Genomic DNA, 22,292 nt, shown 5'->3' on the forward strand with positions numbered 1-22,292 from the left:
GTGGCCCCCCTGTGCAGTGTCCCCCTGTGCAGTGGCCCCCCTGTGCACTGTCCCCCTGTGCAGTGTCCCCCCTGTGCACTGTCCCCCTGTGCACTGTCCCTCTGTGCAGTGTCCCCCCTGTGCACTGTCCCCCTGTGCAGTGTCCCCCCTGTGCAGTGTCCCCCTGTGCACTGTCCCCCTGTGCACTGTCCCACTGTGCAGTGTCCCCCCTGTGCAGTGTCCCCCTGTGCAGTGTCCCCCCGTGAAGTGTCCTTCTGTGCAGTGTCCCCCTGTGCAGTGTCCCCACTGTGCACTGTCCCCCTGTGCACTGTCCCCCTGTGCACTGTCCCTCTGTGCAGTGTCCCCCCTGTGCAGTGTCCCCCTGTGCAGTGTCCCCCCGTGAAGTGTCCTTCTGTGCAGTGTCCCCCTGTGCAGTGTCCCCACTGTGCACTGTCCCCCCTGTGCACTGTCCCCCGTGCAGTGTCCTTCTGTGCAGTGTCCCCCTGTGCAGTGTCCCCCCTGTGCACTGTCCCCCTGTGCACTGTCCCTCTGTGCACTGTCCCCCCGTGCACTGTCCCCCGTGCAGTGTCCCCCCTGTGCACTGTCCCCCTGTGCAGTGTCCCCCTGTGCAGTGTCCCCCCTGTGCACTGTCCCCCTGTGCAGTGTCCTTCTGTGCAGTGTCCCCCTGTGCAGTGTCCCTCTGTGCACTGTCCCCCCTGTGCACTGTCCCCCTGTGCAGTGTCCCTCTGTGCAGTGTCCCCCTGTGCACTGTCCTTCTGTGCAGTGTCCCCCTGTGCAGTGTCCCTCTGTGCACTGTCCCCCCTGTGCACTGTCCCCCTGTGCAGTGTCCCCCCTGTGCAGTGTCCCACTGTGCAGTGTCCCCTGTGCAGTGTTCCCCCTGTGCAGTGTCCCCCCCATGCACTGTCCCCCCGTGCACTGTCCCCTTTGTGCGGTGTCCCCCCTGTGCAGTGCCCCCCAGTGCAGTTTCCGCCCCGAGCAGTGTCCCCCCTGTGCACTGTCCCCCCGTGCACTGTCCCACCTGTGCAGTGTCCCCCGTGCACTGTCCCCCCGTGCACGGTCCCCTTTGTGCGGTGTCCCCTATGTGCAGTACCCCCCTGTGCAGTGTCTCCCCCCTGTGCAGTGACTCCCTGTGCAGTGTCTCCCTGTGCAGTGTCCCCCCTGTGCAGTGCCCCCCGTGCAGTGTCCCCCCTGTGCAGTGCCCCCCCGTGCAGTGTCCCCCCGTGCAGTGTTACCCCGTGCAGTAACCCCCCGTGCACTGTCCCCACTGTGCACTGTCCCCCCTTGTGCATTGAACTCTGTGCGGTGCAACCCCTGCACTGTCCCCTCTGTGCAGTAACCCCCTGTGCAGTGTCCCCCTGTGCAGTGTCCTCCCCTGTGCAGTGTGCCCCCGTGCAGTGTGCCCCTGTGCAGTGTCCCCCCTGTGCAGTGTCTCCCCTGTGCACTGTCCCCCCCTGTGCAGTGTCCCTCGTGCAGTATCCCCCTGTGCAGTGTCCCCCCGTGCAGTGTCCCCCCGTGCAGTGTCCCCCTGTGCAGTGTCCCCCTGTGCAGTGTCCCCCCTGTGCAGTGTCCCCCCGTGCAGTGTCCTCCGTGCAGTGTCCTGCTGTGCAGTGTCCCCCTGTGCAGTGTCCCCCTGTGCACTGTCCCCCCCCGTGCAGTGTTCCTCGTGCAATGTCCCCCCTATGCAGTGTCCCTCGTGCAGTGTCCCCCCGTGCAGTGTCCCCCTGTGCAGTGTCCCCCCCGTGCAGAGTCCGCCCTGTGCACTGTCCCTCTGTGCAGTGTCCCTCTGTGCAGTGTCCCCCCTGTGCACTGTCCCTCTGTGCAGTGTCCCTCTGTGCAGTGTCCCCCCTGTGCAGTGTCCCCTGTGCAGTGTCCCGCTGTGCAGTGTCCCCCTGTGCAGTGTCCCCCTGTGCAGTGTCCCCCCTGTGCAGTGTCCCTCTGTGCAGTGTCCCCCCTGTGCAGTGTCCCCCCTTTGCAGTGTCCCCCTGTGCAGTGTCCCTCTGTGCAGTGTCCCCCCTGTGCAGTGTCCCCCCTGTGCAGTGTCCCTCTGTGCAGTGTCCCCCCTGTGCAGTGTCCCCCTGTGCAGTGGCCCCCCTGTGCACTGTCCCCCTGTGCAGTGTCCCCTGTGCAGTGTCCCCCTGTGCAGTGTCCCCCCTGTGCACTGTCCCCCTGTGCACTGTCCCTCTGTGCAGTGTCCCCCCTGTGCACTGTCCCCCTGTGCAGTGTCCCCCCTGTGCAGTGTCCCCCTGTGCACTGTCCCCCTGTGCACTGTCCCACTGTGCAGTGTCCCCCCTGTGCAGTGTCCCCCTGTGCAGTGTCCCCCCGTGAAGTGTCCTTCTGTGCAGTGTCCCCCTGTGCAGTGTCCCCACTGTGCACTGTCCCCCTGTGCACTGTCCCCCTGTGCACTGTCCCTCTGTGCAGTGTCCCCCCTGTGCAGTGTCCCCCTGTGCAGTGTCCCCCCGTGAAGTGTCCTTCTGTGCAGTGTCCCCCTGTGCAGTGTCCCCACTGTGCACTGTCCCCCCTGTGCACTGTCCCCCGTGCAGTGTCCTTCTGTGCAGTGTCCCCCTGTGCAGTGTCCCCCCGTGAAGTGTCCTTCTGTGCAGTGTCCCCCTGTGCAGTGTCCCCACTGTGCACTGTCCCCCCTGTGCACTGTCCCCCGTGCAGTGTCCTTCTGTGCAGTGTCCCCCTGTGCAGTGTCCCCCCTGTGCACTGTCCCCCTGTGCACTGTCCCTCTGTGCACTGTCCCCCCGTGCACTGTCCCCCGTGCAGTGTCCCCCCTGTGCACTGTCCCCCTGTGCAGTGTCCTTCTGTGCAGTGTCCCCCTGTGCAGTGTCCCCCCTGTGCACTGTCCCCCTGTGCAGTGTCCTTCTGTGCAGTGTCCCCCTGTGCAGTGTCCCTCTGTGCACTGTCCCCCCTGTGCACTGTCCCCCTGTGCAGTGTCCCTCTGTGCAGTGTCCCCCTGTGCAGTGTCCCTCTGTGCACTGTCCCCCTGTGCAGTGTCCCCCCTGTGCAGTGTCCCACTGTGCAGTGTCCCCTGTGCAGTGTTCCCCCTGTGCAGTGTCCCCCCTGTGCAGTGTCCCCCCCATGCACTGTCCCCCTGTGCACTGTCCCCCCGTGCACTGTCCCCTTTGTGCGGTGTCCCCCCTGTGCAGTGCCCCCCAGTGCAGTTTCCGCCCCGAGCAGTGTCCCCCCTGTGCACTGTCCCCCCGTGCACTGTCCCACCTGTGCAGTGTCCCCCGTGCACTGTCCCCCCGTGCACGGTCCCCTTTGTGCGGTGTCCCCTATGTGCAGTACCCCCCTGTGCAGTGTCTCCCCCCTGTGCAGTGTCTCCCTGTGCAGTGTCCCCCCTGTGCAGTGTCCCCCCTGTGCAGTGCCCCCCGTGCAGTGTCCCCCCTGTGCAGTGCCCCCCCATGCAGTGTCCCCCCGTGCAGTGTTACCCCGTGCAGTAACCCCCCGTGCACTGTCCCCACTGTGCACTGTCCCCCCTTGTGCATTGAACTCTGTGCGGTGCAACCCCTGCACTGTCCCCTCTGTGCAGTAACCCCCTGTGCAGTGTCCTCCCCTGTGCAGTGTGCCCCCGTGCAGTGTGCCCCTGTGCAGTGTCCCCCCTGTGCAGTGTCTCCCCTGTGCACTGTCCCCCCCTGTGCAGTGTCCCTCGTGCAGTATCCCCCTGTGCAGTGTCCCCCCGTGCAGTGTCCCCCCGTGCAGTGTCCCCTGTGCAGTGTCCCCCTGTGCAGTGTCCTCCGTGCAGTGTCCTGCTGTGCAGTGTCCCCCTGTGCACTGTCCCCCCCCTGTGCAGTGTTCCTCGTGCAATGTCCCCCCTATGCAGTGTCCCTCGTGCAGTGTCCCCCCGTGCACTGACCCCACGTGCAGTGTCCCCCCGTGCAGTGTCCCCCCGTGTAGTGTCCCCTGTGCAGTGTCCCCCTGTGCAGTGTCCCCCCTGTGCAGTGTCCCCCTGTGCAGTGTCCCCCCTGTGCAGTGTCCCCCTGTGCAGTGTCCCCCCGTGTAGTGTCCCCTGTGCAGTGTCCCCCCTGTGCAGTGTCCCCCTGTGCAGTGTCCTGCTGTGCAGTGTCCCCCTGTGCAGTGTCCCCCTGTGCACTGTCCCCCCCCGTGCAGTGTTCCTCGTGCAATGTCCCCCCTATGCAGTGTCCCTCGTGCAGTGTCCCCCCGTGCACTGACCCCACGTGCAGTGTCCCCCCGTGCAGTGTCCCCCCGTGTAGTGTCCCCTGTGCAGTGTCCCCCTGTGCAGTGTCCCCCTGTGCAGTGTCCCCCCCGTGTAGTGTCCCCTGTGCAGTGTCCCCCCTGTGCAGTGTCCCCCTGTGCAGTGTCCCCCCTGTGCAGTGTCCCCCCTGTGCAGTGTCCCCCTGTGCACTGTCCCCCCCCTGTGCAGTGTCCCCCAGTGCACTGTCCCCCCCCCGTGCAGTGTCCCCCCTGTGCAGTGTCCCCCCGTGCAGTGTCCCCCCGTGCAGAGTCCGCCCTGTGCAGTGTCCCTCTGTGCACTGTCCCCCCTGTGCAGTGTCCCCCTGTCCCCTCTGTGCACTGCCCCCCTGTGCAGTGTCCCCCTGTGCAGTGTCCCCCCTGTGCAGTGTCCCCCCTGTGCAGTGTCCCCCTGTGCAGTGTCTACCTTGTGCACTGTCCCCCTGTGCAGTGTCCCCCCGTGCAGTGTCCCCCCTGTGCAGTGTCCCCCCTGTGCAGTGACCCCTGTGCAGAGTCCCCCCTGTGCAGTGTTCCCTTGTGCAGTGTCCCCCCGTGCACTGTCCCTCTGTGCAGTGTCCCCCCTGTGCACTGTCCCCCCTGTGCAGTGTCCCCCCTGTGCACTGTCTCCCCTGTGCACTGTCCCTCTGTGCAGTGTCCCCCTGTGCAGTGTCCCCCTGTGCAGTGTCCCTATGTGCAGTGTCCCCCCTGTGCAGTGTCCTCCCTGTGCAGTGTCCCCCCGTGCACTGTCCCCCCTGTGCAGTGTCCTTCTGTGCAGTGTCCCCCCTGTGCACTGTCCCCTCTGTGCAGTGTACCCCCCGTGCACTGTCTCCCCTGTGCACTGTTCCCCCTGTGCACTGCCCCCCTGTGCAGTGTCACACTGTGCAGTGTCCCCCCGTGCAGTGTCCCCCCTGTGCACTGTCCCCCTGTGCACTGTCCCTCTGTGCAGTGTCCCCCTGTGCAGTGTCCCCCCTGTGCACTGTCCCTCTGTGCAGTGTCCCCCCTGTGCACTGTTCCCCCTGTGCACTGTCCCTCTGTGCAGTGTCCCGCTGTGCAGTGTCCCCCCTGTGCACTGTCCCTCTGTGCAGTGTCCCGCTGTGCAGTGTCCCCCCTGTGCACTGTCCCCCTGTGCAGTGTCCCCCTGTGCAGTGTCCCCCCTGTGCAGTGTCCCCCCTGTGCAGTGTCCCCCCCCGTGCACTGTCCCCCCTGTGCAGTGTCCTTCTGTGCAGTGTCCCCCCCCCCCCGTGCACTGTCTCCCCTGTGCACTGTTCCCCCTGTGCACTGCCCCCCTGTGCAGTGGCCCCTCTGTGCACTGTCCCCTGTGCAATGTTCCCCTGAGCAGTGTCCCCTCTGTGCACTGTCCCCCCTGTGCAGTGTCCCCCTGTGCAGTGTCCCTCTGTGCACAGTCCCCCCTGTGCAGTGTCCCTCTGTGCACTGTCCCCCATGTGCAGTGTCCCCCTGTCCCCCTGTGCACTGTCCCCCCTGTGCACTGTCCCCCTGTGCAGTGTCCCCCTGTGCACTGTCCCCCCGTGCACTGTCCCCCTGTGCAGTGTCCCCCTGTGCAGTGTCCCCCTGTGCAGTGTCCCCCCTGTGCAGTGTCCCCCTGTGCAGTGTCCACCTTGTGCAGTGTCCCCCCGTGCAGTGTCCACCCTGTGCACTGTCCCCCTGTGCAGTGTCTACCCCTGTGCAGTGTTCCCCCTGTGCACTGGCCCCTGTGCACTGTCCCCACTGTGCACTGTCCCCCTGTGCACTGTCCCCTCTGTGCAGTGTCCTTCTGTGCAGTGTCCCCCCCGTGCACTGTCTCCCCTGTGCACTGTTCCCCCTGTGCACTGCCCCCCCTGTGCAGTGTCACACTGTGCAGTGTCCTTCTGTGCACTGTCCCTCTGTGCAGTGTCCCCCCTGTGCACTTTCCCCCTATGCACTGTCCCCCCTGTGCACTGTCCCTCTGTGCAGTGTCCCCCTGTGCAGTGTCCCTCTGTGCAGTGTCCCCCCTGTGCAGTGTCCTCCCTGTGCAGTGTCCCCCCGTGCACTGTCCCCCCTGTGCAGTGTTCTACTGTGCAGTGTCCCCCCTGTGCACTGTCCCCTCTGTGCAGTGTACCCCCCGTGCACTGTCTCCCCTGTGCACTTTCCCCCTATGCACTGTCCCCCCTGTGCACTGTCCCTCTGTGCAGTGTCCCCCTGTGCAGTGTCCCCCTGTGCAGTGTCCCTCTGTGCAGTGTCCCCCCTGTGCACTGTCCCCCCTGTGCAGTGTCCTTCTGTGCAGTGTCCCTCCTGTGCACTGTCCCCTCTGTGCAGTGTACCCCCCCGTGCACTGTCTCCCCTGTGCACTGTTCCCCCTGTTCACTGCCCCCCTGTGCAGTGTCACACTGTGCAGTGTCCCCCCTGTGCAGTGTCCCCCGTGCAGTGTCCCCCTGTGCACTGTCCCTCTGTGCAGTGTCCCCCTGTGCAGTGTCCCCCTGTGCACTGTCCCTCTGTGCAGTGTCCCCCCTGTGCACTGTTCCCCCTGTGCAGTGTCCCTCTGTGCAGTGTCCCGCTGTGCAGTGTCCCCCCTGTGCAGTGTCCCCCCTGTGCAGTGTCCCCCTGTGCAGTGTCCCCCTGTGCACTGTCCCCCCTGTGCAGTGTCCTCCCTGTGCAGTGTCCCCCCCGTGCACTGTCCCCCCTGTGTAGTGTCCCCCTGTGCACTGTCCCCCTGTGTAGTGTCCCCCTGTGCACTGTCCCCCTGTGCACTGTCCCCCTGTGCAGTGGCCCCTCTGTGCACTGTCCCCTGTGCAATGTTCCCCTGTGCAGTGTCCCCTCTGTGCACTGTCCCCCCTGTGCAGTGTCCCTCTGTGCACTGTCCCCCATGTGCAGTGTCCCCCTGTGCACTGTCCCCCCTGTGCACTGTCCCCCTGTGCAGTGTCCCCCTGTGCAGTGTCCCTCTGTGCACTGTCCCCCATGTGCAGTGTCCCCCTGTGCACTGTCCCCCCTGTGCACTGTCCCCCTGTGCAGTGTCCCCCTGTGCACTGTCCCCCCTGTGCACTGTCCCCCTGTGCAGTGTCCCCCTGTGCAGTGTCCCCCCTGTGCACTGTCCCCCTGTGCACTGTCCCCCCTGTGCACTGTCCCCCTGTGCACTGTCCCCCTGTGCACTGTCCCCCTGTGCAGTGTCCCCCTGTGCAGTGTCCCCCCTGTGCACTGTCCCCATGTGCAGTGTCCCCCTGTGCACTGTCCCCCCTGTGCACTGTCCCCCTGTGCACTGTCCCCCATGTGCAGTGTCCCCCTGTGCACTGTCCCCCCTGTGCACTGTCCCCCATGTGCAGTGTCCCCCTGTCCCCCTGTGCACTGTCCCCCCTGTGCACTGTCCCCATGTGCAATGTCCCCCTGTGCAGTGTCCCTCTGTGCACTGTCCCCCCTGTGCACTGTCCCCCTATGCAGTGTCCCCCTGTGCAGTGTCCCCCCTGTGCAGTGTCCCCCTGTGCAGTGTCCACCTTGTGCACTGTCCCCCATGTGCAGTGTCCCCCTGTGCAATGTCCCCCCTGTGCACTGTCCCCCTGTGCAGTGTCCCCCTGTGCAGTGTCCCCCTGTGCAGTGTCCCTCTGTGCACTGTCCCCCCAGTGCACTGTCCCCCTGTGCAGTGTCCCCCTGTGCAGTGCCCCCCCTGTGCAGTGTCCCCCTGTGCAGTGTCCACCTTGTGCACTGTCCCCCTGTGCAGTGTCCCCCCGTGCAGTGTCCACCCTGTGCACTGTCCCCCTGTGCAGTGTCTACCCCGTGCAGTGTCCCCCTGTGCAGTGTCCCCCTGTGCAGAGTCCCCCCTGTGCAGTGTTCCCCCTGTGCACTGGCCCCTGTGCACTGTCCCCCCGTGCACTGTCCCCCCTGTGCAGTGTCCTTCTGTGCAGTGCCCCCCCCGTGCACTGTCTCCCCTGTGCACTGTTCCCCCTGTGCACTACCCCCCTGTGCAGTGTCCCCCTGTGCAGTGTCCCCCTGTGCAGTGTCCCTCTGTGCACTGTCCCCCCTGTGCACTGTCCCCCTGTGCAGTGTCCCCCTGTGCAGTGTCCCTCTGTGCACTGTCCCCCCTGTGCACTGTCCCCCTGTGCAGTGTCCCCCTGTGCAGTGTCCCTCTGTGCACTGTCCCCCTGTGCAGTGTCCCCCCGTGCAGTGTCCACCCTGTGCACTGTCCCCCTGTGCAGTGTCTACCCCGTGCAGTGTCCACCCTGTGCACTGTCCCCCTGTGCAGTGTCTACCCCGTGCAGTGTCCCCCTGTGCAGTGTCCTCCTGTGCAGAGTCCCCCCTGTGCAGTGTTCCCCCTGTGCACTGGCCCCTGTGCACTGTCCCCCCGTGCACTGTCCCCTCTGTGCAGTGTCCCCCCTGTGCACTGTCCCCCTGTGCAGTGTCCTTCTGTGCAGTGTCCCCCCTGTGCAGTGTCCCCCTGTGCAGTGTCCCCCCTGTGCAGTGTCCCCCCGTGCAGTGTCCCCTGTGCAGTGTCCCCCTGTGCAGTGTCCTCCGTGCAGTGTCCTGCTGTGCAGTGTCCCCCTGTGCACTGTCCCCCCCCTGTGCAGTGTTCCTCGTGCAATGTCCCCCCTATGCAGTGTCCCTCGTGCAGTGTCCCCCCGTGCACTGACCCCACGTGCAGTGTCCCCCCGTGCAGTGTCCCCCCGTGTAGTGTCCCCTGTGCAGTGTCCCCCTGTGCAGTGTCCCCCCTGTGCAGTGTCCCCCTGTGCAGTGTCCCCCCTGTGCAGTGTCCCCCTGTGCAGTGTCCCCCCGTGTAGTGTCCCCTGTGCAGTGTCCCCCCTGTGCAGTGTCCCCCTGTGCAGTGTCCTGCTGTGCAGTGTCCCCCTGTGCAGTGTCCCCCTGTGCACTGTCCCCCCCCGTGCAGTGTTCCTCGTGCAATGTCCCCCCTATGCAGTGTCCCTCGTGCAGTGTCCCCCCGTGCACTGACCCCACGTGCAGTGTCCCCTGTGCAGTGTCCCCCTGTGCAGTGTCCCCCTGTGCAGTGTCCTCCGTGCAGTGTCCTGCTGTGCAGTGTCCCCCTGTGCACTGTCCCCCCCCTGTGCAGTGTTCCTCGTGCAATGTCCCCCCTATGCAGTGTCCCTCGTGCAGTGTCCCCCCGTGCACTGACCCCACGTGCAGTGTCCCCCCGTGCAGTGTCCCCCCGTGTAGTGTCCCCTGTGCAGTGTCCCCCTGTGCAGTGTCCCCCTGTGCAGTGTCCCCCCCGTGTAGTGTCCCCTGTGCAGTGTCCCCCCTGTGCAGTGTCCCCCTGTGCAGTGTCCCCCCTGTGCAGTGTCCCCCCTGTGCAGTGTCCCCCTGTGCACTGTCCCCCCCCTGTGCAGTGTCCCCCAGTGCACTGTCCCCCCCCCGTGCAGTGTCCCCCCTGTGCAGTGTCCCCCCGTGCAGTGTCCCCCCGTGCAGAGTCCGCCCTGTGCAGTGTCCCTCTGTGCACTGTCCCCCCTGTGCAGTGTCCCCCTGTCCCCTCTGTGCACTGCCCCCCTGTGCAGTGTCCCCCTGTGCAGTGTCCCCCCTGTGCAGTGTCCCCCCTGTGCAGTGTCCCCCTGTGCAGTGTCTACCTTGTGCACTGTCCCCCTGTGCAGTGTCCCCCCGTGCAGTGTCCCCCCTGTGCAGTGTCCCCCCTGTGCAGTGACCCCTGTGCAGAGTCCCCCCTGTGCAGTGTTCCCTTGTGCAGTGTCCCCCCGTGCACTGTCCCTCTGTGCAGTGTCCCCCCTGTGCACTGTCCCCCCTGTGCAGTGTCCCCCCTGTGCACTGTCTCCCCTGTGCACTGTCCCTCTGTGCAGTGTCCCCCTGTGCAGTGTCCCCCTGTGCAGTGTCCCTATGTGCAGTGTCCCCCCTGTGCAGTGTCCTCCCTGTGCAGTGTCCCCCCGTGCACTGTCCCCCCTGTGCAGTGTCCTTCTGTGCAGTGTCCCCCCTGTGCACTGTCCCCTCTGTGCAGTGTACCCCCCGTGCACTGTCTCCCCTGTGCACTGTTCCCCCTGTGCACTGCCCCCCTGTGCAGTGTCACACTGTGCAGTGTCCCCCCGTGCAGTGTCCCCCCTGTGCACTGTCCCCCTGTGCACTGTCCCTCTGTGCAGTGTCCCCCTGTGCAGTGTCCCCCCTGTGCACTGTCCCTCTGTGCAGTGTCCCCCCTGTGCACTGTTCCCCCTGTGCACTGTCCCTCTGTGCAGTGTCCCGCTGTGCAGTGTCCCCCCTGTGCACTGTCCCTCTGTGCAGTGTCCCGCTGTGCAGTGTCCCCCCTGTGCACTGTCCCCCTGTGCAGTGTCCCCCTGTGCAGTGTCCCCCCTGTGCAGTGTCCCCCCTGTGCAGTGTCCCCCCCCGTGCACTGTCCCCCCTGTGCAGTGTCCTTCTGTGCAGTGTCCCCCCCCCCCCGTGCACTGTCTCCCCTGTGCACTGTTCCCCCTGTGCACTGCCCCCCTGTGCAGTGGCCCCTCTGTGCACTGTCCCCTGTGCAATGTTCCCCTGAGCAGTGTCCCCTCTGTGCACTGTCCCCCCTGTGCAGTGTCCCCCTGTGCAGTGTCCCTCTGTGCACAGTCCCCCCTGTGCAGTGTCCCTCTGTGCACTGTCCCCCATGTGCAGTGTCCCCCTGTCCCCCTGTGCACTGTCCCCCCTGTGCACTGTCCCCCTGTGCAGTGTCCCCCTGTGCACTGTCCCCCCGTGCACTGTCCCCCTGTGCAGTGTCCCCCTGTGCAGTGTCCCCCTGTGCAGTGTCCCCCCTGTGCAGTGTCCCCCTGTGCAGTGTCCACCTTGTGCAGTGTCCCCCCGTGCAGTGTCCACCCTGTGCACTGTCCCCCTGTGCAGTGTCTACCCCTGTGCAGTGTTCCCCCTGTGCACTGGCCCCTGTGCACTGTCCCCACTGTGCACTGTCCCCCTGTGCACTGTCCCCTCTGTGCAGTGTCCTTCTGTGCAGTGTCCCCCCCGTGCACTGTCTCCCCTGTGCACTGTTCCCCCTGTGCACTGCCCCCCCTGTGCAGTGTCACACTGTGCAGTGTCCTTCTGTGCACTGTCCCTCTGTGCAGTGTCCCCCCTGTGCACTTTCCCCCTATGCACTGTCCCCCCTGTGCACTGTCCCTCTGTGCAGTGTCCCCCTGTGCAGTGTCCCTCTGTGCAGTGTCCCCCCTGTGCAGTGTCCTCCCTGTGCAGTGTCCCCCCGTGCACTGTCCCCCCTGTGCAGTGTTCTACTGTGCAGTGTCCCCCCTGTGCACTGTCCCCTCTGTGCAGTGTACCCCCCGTGCACTGTCTCCCCTGTGCACTTTCCCCCTATGCACTGTCCCCCCTGTGCACTGTCCCTCTGTGCAGTGTCCCCCTGTGCAGTGTCCCCCTGTGCAGTGTCCCTCTGTGCAGTGTCCCCCCTGTGCACTGTCCCCCCTGTGCAGTGTCCTTCTGTGCAGTGTCCCTCCTGTGCACTGTCCCCTCTGTGCAGTGTACCCCCCCGTGCACTGTCTCCCCTGTGCACTGTTCCCCCTGTTCACTGCCCCCCTGTGCAGTGTCACACTGTGCAGTGTCCCCCCTGTGCAGTGTCCCCCGTGCAGTGTCCCCCTGTGCACTGTCCCTCTGTGCAGTGTCCCCCTGTGCAGTGTCCCCCTGTGCACTGTCCCTCTGTGCAGTGTCCCCCCTGTGCACTGTTCCCCCTGTGCAGTGTCCCTCTGTGCAGTGTCCCGCTGTGCAGTGTCCCCCCTGTGCAGTGTCCCCCCTGTGCAGTGTCCCCCTGTGCAGTGTCCCCCTGTGCACTGTCCCCCCTGTGCAGTGTCCTCCCTGTGCAGTGTCCCCCCCGTGCACTGTCCCCCCTGTGTAGTGTCCCCCTGTGCACTGTCCCCCTGTGTAGTGTCCCCCTGTGCACTGTCCCCCTGTGCACTGTCCCCCTGTGCAGTGGCCCCTCTGTGCACTGTCCCCTGTGCAATGTTCCCCTGTGCAGTGTCCCCTCTGTGCACTGTCCCCCCTGTGCAGTGTCCCTCTGTGCACTGTCCCCCATGTGCAGTGTCCCCCTGTGCACTGTCCCCCCTGTGCACTGTCCCCCTGTGCAGTGTCCCCCTGTGCAGTGTCCCTCTGTGCACTGTCCCCCATGTGCAGTGTCCCCCTGTGCACTGTCCCCCCTGTGCACTGTCCCCCTGTGCAGTGTCCCCCTGTGCACTGTCCCCCCTGTGCACTGTCCCCCTGTGCAGTGTCCCCCTGTGCAGTGTCCCCCCTGTGCACTGTCCCCCTGTGCACTGTCCCCCCTGTGCACTGTCCCCCTGTGCACTGTCCCCCTGTGCACTGTCCCCCTGTGCAGTGTCCCCCTGTGCAGTGTCCCCCCTGTGCACTGTCCCCATGTGCAGTGTCCCCCTGTGCACTGTCCCCCCTGTGCACTGTCCCCCTGTGCACTGTCCCCCATGTGCAGTGTCCCCCTGTGCACTGTCCCCCCTGTGCACTGTCCCCCATGTGCAGTGTCCCCCTGTCCCCCTGTGCACTGTCCCCCCTGTGCACTGTCCCCATGTGCAATGTCCCCCTGTGCAGTGTCCCTCTGTGCACTGTCCCCCCTGTGCACTGTCCCCCTATGCAGTGTCCCCCTGTGCAGTGTCCCCCCTGTGCAGTGTCCCCCTGTGCAGTGTCCACCTTGTGCACTGTCCCCCATGTGCAGTGTCCCCCTGTGCAATGTCCCCCCTGTGCACTGTCCCCCTGTGCAGTGTCCCCCTGTGCAGTGTCCCCCTGTGCAGTGTCCCTCTGTGCACTGTCCCCCCAGTGCACTGTCCCCCTGTGCAGTGTCCCCCTGTGCAGTGCCCCCCCTGTGCAGTGTCCCCCTGTGCAGTGTCCACCTTGTGCACTGTCCCCCTGTGCAGTGTCCCCCCGTGCAGTGTCCACCCTGTGCACTGTCCCCCTGTGCAGTGTCTACCCCGTGCAGTGTCCCCCTGTGCAGTGTCCCCCTGTGCAGAGTCCCCCCTGTGCAGTGTTCCCCCTGTGCACTGGCCCCTGTGCACTGTCCCCCCGTGCACTGTCCCCCCTGTGCAGTGTCCTTCTGTGCAGTGCCCCCCCCGTGCACTGTCTCCCCTGTGCACTGTTCCCCCTGTGCACTACCCCCCTGTGCAGTGTCCCCCTGTGCAGTGTCCCCCTGTGCAGTGTCCCTCTGTGCACTGTCCCCCCTGTGCACTGTCCCCCTGTGCAGTGTCCCCCTGTGCAGTGTCCCTCTGTGCACTGTCCCCCCTGTGCACTGTCCCCCTGTGCAGTGTCCCCCTGTGCAGTGTCCCTCTGTGCACTGTCCCCCTGTGCAGTGTCCCCCCGTGCAGTGTCCACCCTGTGCACTGTCCCCCTGTGCAGTGTCTACCCCGTGCAGTGTCCACCCTGTGCACTGTCCCCCTGTGCAGTGTCTACCCCGTGCAGTGTCCCCCTGTGCAGTGTCCTCCTGTGCAGAGTCCCCCCTGTGCAGTGTTCCCCCTGTGCACTGGCCCCTGTGCACTGTCCCCCCGTGCACTGTCCCCTCTGTGCAGTGTCCCCCCTGTGCACTGTCCCCCTGTGCAGTGTCCTTCTGTGCAGTGCCCCCACCCGTGCACTGTCTCCCCTGTGCACTGTTCCCCCTGTGCACTACCCCCCTGTGCAGTGTCACACTGTGCAGTGTCCCCCCTGTGCAGTGTCCCCCCTGTGCAGTGTCCCCCTGTGCACTGTCCCCCTGTGCAGTGTCCCCCTGTGCAGTGTCCCCCCTGTGCACTGTCCCCCTGTGCAGTGTCCCCCCGTGCAGTGTCCCCCCTGTGCAGTGTCCCCCTGTGCAGTGTCCCCCCTGTGCAGTGTCCCCCCGTGCAGTGTCCCCCCTGTGCACTGTCCCCCTGTGCAGTGTCCTCCCTGTGCAGTGTCCCCCTGTGCAGTGTCCCCCCTGTGCAGTGTCCCCCTGTGCAGTGTCCCCCTGTGCAGTGTCCTCCCTGTGCACTGTCCCCCTGTGCAGTGTCCCTCTGTGCAGTGTCTCCCTGTGCAGTGTCCCTCTGTGCACTGTCCGCTGTGCAGTGTCCCCCTGTGCACTGTACCCCTGTGCACTGTCCCCCTGTGCAGTGTCCACCCTGTGCACTGTCCCCCTGTGCAGTGTCCCTCTGTGCACTGTCCCCCTGTGCACTGTCCCCCTGTGCAGTGTCCCCTGTGCACTGTCCCCCTGTGCAGTGTCCTCTGTGCACTGTCCCCCTGTGCACTGTCCCCCTGTGCAGTGTCCCCTGTGCAGTGTCCCCCTGTGCAGTGTCCCTGCCCCCGCTCCCTATGTGCAGTGAAGCCCTGTGCTGTTCACCACTGAAACCGATTAATGCCAAATGGAGGCACAATATTTTATTGATAGTCCACTGGCATATACTGTTTTTGAGAAAACTAAAACACTGAAAGGCTCTTAGCGAGCATGGAAACAGGAACCGAGTGAATATTTTAAGTCTGGTATGTCTTCTCTTCAGAATTCTCATTGAACAGGGTGAGGTGGTGGCCAAGTGGTATTATTTGCTAGACTCTGTATCCAGAGACCCTGCTGGTGTCTTGGGAACTCAGGTTCAATTCCCAGCATTGCAGATGTTGGAATTGGAGTTCAATAGCGAACCTGATGATGACCATGAAACGGTGGCCAACTGTCAGGAGAAAAGTTCATCTCATTCGCAAGTATCCTTCCCCAGTCTGTCTTAAACGGGACTCCAGACCACATAGCAATGTGGTTGAATCTTGACCCTGGGCAATCGGGGATGTGCAATAAATGCTGACCCAGCCACGTCCCGTGAATGAATAAAAACATTAACTCTGTTTCTCTTTTCTCAGATGCTGCCAGACCCGCTGAGTTTCTCTAGCATAGAGTCACAGAATCATACAGCATAGAAACAGATCCTTCAATCCAACTAATCCAGGCCAACCATAATCCTAAATTTAACTAGTCCCACCTGCGTATGCTTGGGCCATATCCCTCCAAACATTCCTTATTCATGATCTTATCGAAACATCTTTTAAACATTGTAACTATCCGCACCCACCACTTCATCTGGAAGTTCATTCCACACACGAACCAATCTCTGTGTAAAAAAAATTGCCGCTCATGTCTTTTTAAACTCTTTCTCCTCTCACCTTAAGAATACGGTCTCGAGTTCTTGAAATCCCCATCCTAGGGAAAGACACTTGCCATTCACCTTACCTATGCCCCTCATGATTGTATAAACCGCTAAAGATTACCCCTCAACCTCCTGTGCTCCAGTGAAAAAAGTCCCGGCCTATCCAGCCCCTCTTTATAGCTCAAACCCTCCATTCCCAGCAACATCCTGGTAAATCCCTTCTGAATCAAGTCCAGTTTGTTGATGTCCTTCCTATAACAGGGCGACCAGACCAGAGGCCTCATCTATGTCCTGTACAACGTCAACATAATGTCTCAGCTCTTATACTCATGGGTCTGAACAGTGAATGCAAGCATAATAAACTAAACTAAATCAAACTAATCTAAACTAAACCATGCACTTTGTGATCGTTTCAGATGTCTATTTTATTTTAATTTTCAGCATAAGTGGTGGAGAACAAGAGGTGACCTTATAGAGGTTTATAAGTTCATGAGGAGCGTGGATAAGATGAATAGTAAAGGTCTTTTCCCCACGTAGGGGGTCCAAAACAAAAAAACTATAGCTTTAAGACGAGATGGGAAAGACTTAAAAGGGACCTAAGGGGCAACTTTTTCATGCAGAGGGTGGTACGTGTATGGAATGAGCTGCCGGAGGAAGTGGTGGAGGCTGGTACAATCACAACATTTAAATGACATCTGAATAGGAAGGGTTTAGAGGGATATGGGCCAAATGCTGACAAATGGGACTAGATTAATTTAGGATATCTGGCCAGCATGGATGAGTTGAACTGGAGGGTGTTATAGCTCTATGAATCTATATCCTGCATAATTTGCTTTTATTGTTTATGAGCGCGTGTTAAGTTTAAATGATAAAAGTCAATTATTAATAATCTCGTCCAGGTGTAATAATGTAACAAATGGACAGTTATAGTGACCCAGAGCCATCTTCTATAGAAAGAAAGAGGGAATGTTGTATCATTCGGAAAGACTCAGGAACTAATAGTCATGTGAGCATGTATCCGGTGTGACACTGTCACCGCTGCACTGCAGCCGCTGAGCTGTAATGTATCAGTCTGCAGCACATGGAGTAAAATCTGAAGAACACTTTCGATGAAGAGCTGTTTGTCTGAGTGCAAAATTGGAATTGGTTCATGCGCCTGGGGACCACACGACACAGCACCAGACATGGGCTCTTTCAGTGGGGTCCCGGGAGGAAAATGGGGCTTCTTCTCATCTGGAAGACCGTTCCATCGGCAGTCCAGCACACCCTCAGTGTCAGCTTTGACTGTTCAACTTGAGTCCTAAGGTGGGGCTTGGACACAGAAGCTTGAGGATTGTAGGCACGTTCTACCCATTGACAGTGAAATTATAGCAATTTGAACTTAGATTAGGTTCCCTACAGTGTGGAAACAGGCCCTTCGGCCCAACAAGTCCACACCGACCCTCCGAAGAGTAACTCACCCAGACCCATTTCCCTCATGACTAACGCACCTAACACTACGGGCAATTTAGCATGGCCAGTTCACCTGACCTGCATATCTTTGGACTGTGGGAGGAAACCGGAGCACCCGGAGGAAATCCACACAGACCCGGGGAGAATGTACAAACTCCACACAGACAGTTGCCCGAGGCTGGAATTGAACCTGGGACCCTGGTGCTGTGAGGCAGCAGTGCTAACCACTGAGCCACCGTGCTGCCATGGATTAGCACTGGATTAACTTCAGATATCTGGTCGGCCTGGACAAGTTGGACCAAAGGGTTTGCTTCTGTGTGCTATGACTCAATGACTCTAGCAGGTGGCAAACAGGCTGCTGAACATCATGATATTTACTGATTTATAATTGGTTCGTCTGTGCTCAGGGCTGGGAAGCTCACTTGGCTAAATGGGCAACAATTCAGAATCTATCCCTGCACTGGCTGTGGTAGTTTTACTGATATTTTCATGGGATGTGGGCACTGTTTATTTGCCCAGCGCAGGTCGAGCTGAGCTGCCTTCTTGAACCGCGGCAGTCCTCGTGCTGTAGGTCCGCCCACGGTGCTGTTATAGCAGGGAGTGACCGGACTTAGACCCTGAAGGGCACATTGCTATGTTTCCAAGTCAGGATTTGCAGCCAGTGGCGTTCCCCAGAGAACCTGCCGCCTTTCCCCTTTCTAACCGATTTGAGGATGTGGGTTACGGAAGACCAGAAGAACTCGGAGCAGGAAGTAGGCCATCCGGCCCATCGAGCCTGTTCAACCATTCACTAGGATCATGGCTGATCCTTTCATGACCTCGGCTTCACTTACCCGCGCTCTCACCATGCCCCTTAATTCCTTTATCGTTCAAAAAACAATCTGTCTTTGCTTTAAAAACGTTTACTGAAGTAGCGTCAACTATTTCACTGAGCGAGGAATTCCACAGATTTACCACTGTCTGGGTGAAGAAGTTCTTCCTCAATTCAGTCCTAAATCTGGTCCCTCTAATCTTGAGGCGATGCCCTCTTGTCCTAGTTTCACCCGCCAGTGGAAACATCCTCTCTACTTTTATCTATTCCGTTCATAATTTTCGATGTTGATGGCACTGTCCAAGGATTCTGAGTTAGGGGTTGCCTCCTTGTTGTGTCCCATTGCTCGTGGGTGGAGCACACCAAGCCAAACAGAATCACAGAGTTTTACAGCACAGAAAGAGGCCCTTTGGCCCATTGTGGTTATGCTGGTCATCAAGCACTTTGTCTCTTTGGGCATGACACGGGGGCTCAGTGAGGTTAGCGCTGCTGCCTCACAGCGCCAGAGACCTGGGTTTGATTCCCTCCCTCGGCTGACTGTCTGTGTGGAGTTTGCACGTTCTCCCCGTGTCTGCGTGGGTTTCCTCCGGGAGCTCCGGTTTCCCCCCACACTCCAAAGACCTGCAGGTCAGGGGAATTGGCCATGCTAGATTGCCCATAGTGTTAGGTGCATGAGTCAGGCGTAACTATAGAGTAAAGGAATGGATCTGGGTGGGCTACTCTTCAGGGGGTCAGTGTGGACTTGTTGGGCCTAAGGGCCTGTTTCCATACTGTAGGGAATCGAATCTAATCACTTGGCCCATAGCCTCTAATGCTATGGTGCTTCAAGTGATCATCTAAAGATTTCTTAGATGTTGCAATACTTCATGTCTTTCAGGCAATGTGCTCCAGACCATCTGGCGGAAAAAAAGGACCCTTCCTTAAATTCTTGTCTTGAATACGCCTCTGGTTATTGAACATAGAAGGTTACAGCGCAGTACAGGCCCTTTGGCCCTTAATGTTGCGCCGACCTGTGAAATTAATCTGATGCCCATCTAACCTACACCGGTCCATTATAATCCATATGTATGTCCAATGCCCATTAAAATGCCCTTAGCGTCAGCGAGTCTATTACTGTTGCAGGCAGGCCGTTCCACGCCCCGACTACTCTCTGAGTAAAGAAACTACCCCTGATATCTGTCCTAAATCTATCATCTTCAATTTAAAGCTATATCCCCTCGTGTTAGCCTTCACCATCCGAGGGAAAAGGCTCTCACTGTCCACCCTATCTAACCCTCCGATTTTCTTATATGTCTCAATTAAGTTACCGCTCAACCTTCCTCTCTCCAATGAAAACAGTCTTAGTTCCCTCAGCCTTTCCTTGTAAGTTCTTCCTTCCATAACCAGGCAACATCCTAGTAAATCTCCTCTGAACCCTTTCCAAAGCTTCCACATCCTTCCTATAATGCGGTGACCAGAACTGTATGCAATTCTCCGGGTGCGGCCTTACCAGTGCCTTGTACAGCTGTGGCTCCGAAACTCAATCCCCCTACCAATAAACACCAACACACCATATAGCTTCTTGACAATTCTATCAACCTCGGTGGCAACTTTCGGGGATTGATGCATCTGGACACCAATATCTCTCTGTTCATCCACACTGCCAAGAATTTTACCATTAGCCCAGTACTCTGCATTCCTGTTACTTCTTCCGAAGTAACTTTTCCGCATTAAACTCCATTTGCCACTTCTCAGCCCAGCTCTGCATCTTATCTATGTTCCTCTGTAACCCACAACATCCTTCGGCACTATCTACAACTCTGCCTACCTTAGTGTCAACCCCAAATTTACTAATCCATCCTTCTACGCCCACATCCAGATAATTTATACAAATGACAGACAGCAGTGGCCCCAAAACAGATCCTTGCAGGACACCACTGGTAACTGAGCTCCGGGATCAACATTTCCCATCAACCACCACCCTCTGCCTTCTTTCAGCTAGCCAATTTCTGATCCAAACCACTAAATCACCTCCACCCCGAAACTCTATTTTGTGCAATAGCCTACCGTGTGGAACCTTATCAAACGCCTTACTGAAGTCCATACACACCATATCAACCGCTTTACCTTCATCCACCTGTTTTGTCACCTTCTCGAAGAACTCAATAGCGTTTGTGAGGCACGGCCTACCCTTCACAAAACTGTGTTGATTATCCCTAATCAAATTCTTCCTTTCTAGATGATTATAAATCCTATCTCTTATAACCTTTTCCAACCTTGATCCCTGCACTAAGGCAAAAAAGTTTCTTCCTTTCTACCTCATAATCTTGTACACCTCAATTAGATTCCCCTCCATCAGCCTTCTCTGCTCGAAGGATAACAGCCTCGGCCTATCTAATCTCTCCTCAGAGCTAAAGTTCTCCAGCCCAGACACCATCCTGGTGAATCTCCTCTGTAAAGGAGATCACTGTCTTGCTGATACAGATCTCAGATCCCTTGCTCAGCTGGATTACAATGAACTGTTTATATAAATCTCCTTGATTGATTTCATTCCTATGCATTCCCTCTGATATCACCCATTATCTCTGTTTCAATTATGCTTAGTGATCTATGGAAAATTACTCTTCGATATCACCCTCCCCAGCACAAAGTTCCATTCCCTGATAGAACTGCTTTGATTGACAGCGATAATGCTGAGAAGTAATAAGGTCACAAGTCCAGAGCAATAGTTCCCATTTATTGCGCTAAGAGTCATTTTAGTTTTCATACTGGCAGCTAACATCCGTGTTATCTCATTGCCAACTCCTTTTCATGAGGTCACTCAAGAAGGTTAGATTAAACCCCTCCCCCACCCTGAATTTAAATCCCCAATTTCTGTCACGCTTGCTCAAGAATATGAATCATTTTCCACTCCCTGCTGTCCTCATGACCTCATATCCACGTAAGCCATTATTCTCAAAGACAACCCATGTAAAGGACATGTCTAATTTCAGGCTCGAAATCTATTGTGTAGGAGAGCATTATCACTGTCAATCAAGGAAGTACTGGGAGTATAACTAATGGAAAGGGTTGGTTAGCTTGTACAGCTGATTGCCGCATTGTCTGATGCCAAAAGTGAGGGGTCAGTTCCTGAATCAGTGGAGGGCACCGTGACTTTTCAAAAAAAATCCTTTGCTGCCTCCCTCTAGGGTAGCATGGTGGCTCAGTGTTCAACACTGTCTCACAGCGCCAGGGACCAGGGTTATATTCCAGCCTTGGCTGACCGACTGCGTGGCTTTCCTCTGAGTGCTCCAGTTTCCTCCCACAGTCCAAAGATGTGCAGGTTAGGGGAATTAGGCATGGGGCATGCAAGGATAAAGGGGGCATGGGAGTGAGTGTGGGTGAGATGCTATTGAGAGAGGCGGTGTGGACTTGATGGGCCGGATGGTCTGCTTCCACACTTTGGCGACTCTATGATTTGAATGAGAGTAGTCCATGGGGGCTGTCCAGGATTATGGTGATTTTCAGACTGTGGAGAATAGTAGCACTTCAGTCCAAAAAGGAAACTGATGCATTTTAATTTGTAACCCTAACCTAATCCTGGTGAATTTGATTTTTCTTCACTAGGGCAAACTTATATATTGAGTAGGCATATGCATGAGTATATACGGTAACAAGCTCTGAATGAAGTTGAAGATTTTCTCAGTGGAAACTCTCTCTGCTTATGTGTAGAGTTAAATTACACCCACGGGATTAGTTCCATTGCTTTCACGTTATTCATTTGGAAAGAGGTGAGTGATCTATACTTTAAATATACATTAATATATATAATAAACAATACATTCAACAGGAAATTTGATGTAAGAAATAAATTCCATGGGCCCAATTCTGGAAATTTGCTATTTGGCAATGCTGAACCAAGAAATGTAGAATTGGATTCTGTTCCTGGTCCATGCCTTGTGAACTGGCCTCAGCTGGAGTGGATGAAAGATTGCTGCTATGTTCTCGGCTTCTCCAGATTAGGGAGACGGAAAGGATATTAAGGAAGCTAGAAAAGATTGGATTCCTGGTCAGTGAAGCCCCACACAGTTGAACATGCCGACCTATCTCTGAATCTTTAATCCCTTGAGCAAAGGATTGGGATACTCACCCTACTAAGGACTCAACACCATCAGGAAAGCGGGCTGAGAATTGGTAAGTAAAAAAATCGAATTAAAGAAGCGTTATTTTTGTAAAATCAGATTGTACTTGTTGATCTTATCTCCAACTGTTGTAATACTTTTGAGTGTTGTGGAGATGCTGGTGTTGGTCTGGGGTGGACAAAGTCAGAGGTTACAGTCCAACAGCTTTATTTGAAATCACAAGCTTTCAGAGCGCTGCGCCTTCGTCAGGGGAAGATATTTTTGTGTGCAGGCAATTCTGCGTCTCAACTGTCACTTTTTTTCTGGGGACTAAACGCTCATGAACCAAACGCCATCAAAATATAAACTGACTTCTCCAGAACTCCTTGGTGGATGAGTAAAAATATGGCAGAACCTTATGACTAAGAGAATTACTTGGAGTCTTTAAAAACTTTGCAGCCACTTGACCTTCCATATGGAGTGAAAGGGAAGTGCAGCAGAATATTCTGCTGTTATTACCAATCAAAAGGTTCACCCAGAACTTAGTGAAAGTAATGGCAAACATTTTAAACTTAATTTTCTTGTTTTCTTATTTTACCTAAATAAACAGACTTGTTCAGATGTTGTGCAAATTTGCTGTTTCAGTATCCCTTGGGTGTATTTTTGCTTCTATATAGAAAGTGTGGATTGACTGGGCTTGGACTTGCTGGGATTTAGAAGATTGAGGGGGGGGGGGGGTGGGATCTT

General features: G+C 58.3%; 1 protein-coding gene across 5 annotated transcripts in view; it reads left to right on the forward strand.

The window, feature by feature from the left end:
• Window positions 1-22,292, forward strand: part of tmem150b (transmembrane protein 150B) — a 75,548-nt gene that overhangs the window by 15,876 nt on the left and 37,380 nt on the right. For 2 of the 5 annotated variants that reach the window (XM_087978093.1, XM_087978092.1), the window contains exon 2: window positions 21,275-21,618. The gene's annotated coding sequence lies outside the window, so the exon portion shown is untranslated. Of the gene's footprint in view, window positions 1-20,953; window positions 21,216-21,274; window positions 21,619-22,292 lie in introns of those variants that run through there. The other 3 variants (XM_087978094.1, XM_087978095.1, XM_087978096.1) reach the window with 3 other exon arrangements.

This window comes from Chiloscyllium plagiosum, unplaced genomic scaffold (assembly GCF_037043375.1).
Source record: "Chiloscyllium plagiosum isolate Xiang-an unplaced genomic scaffold, Cpla_swu_hap1 HiC_scaffold_33, whole genome shotgun sequence".
In the NCBI taxonomy this organism is placed as follows: Eukaryota; Metazoa; Chordata; class Chondrichthyes; order Orectolobiformes; family Hemiscylliidae; genus Chiloscyllium; species Chiloscyllium plagiosum.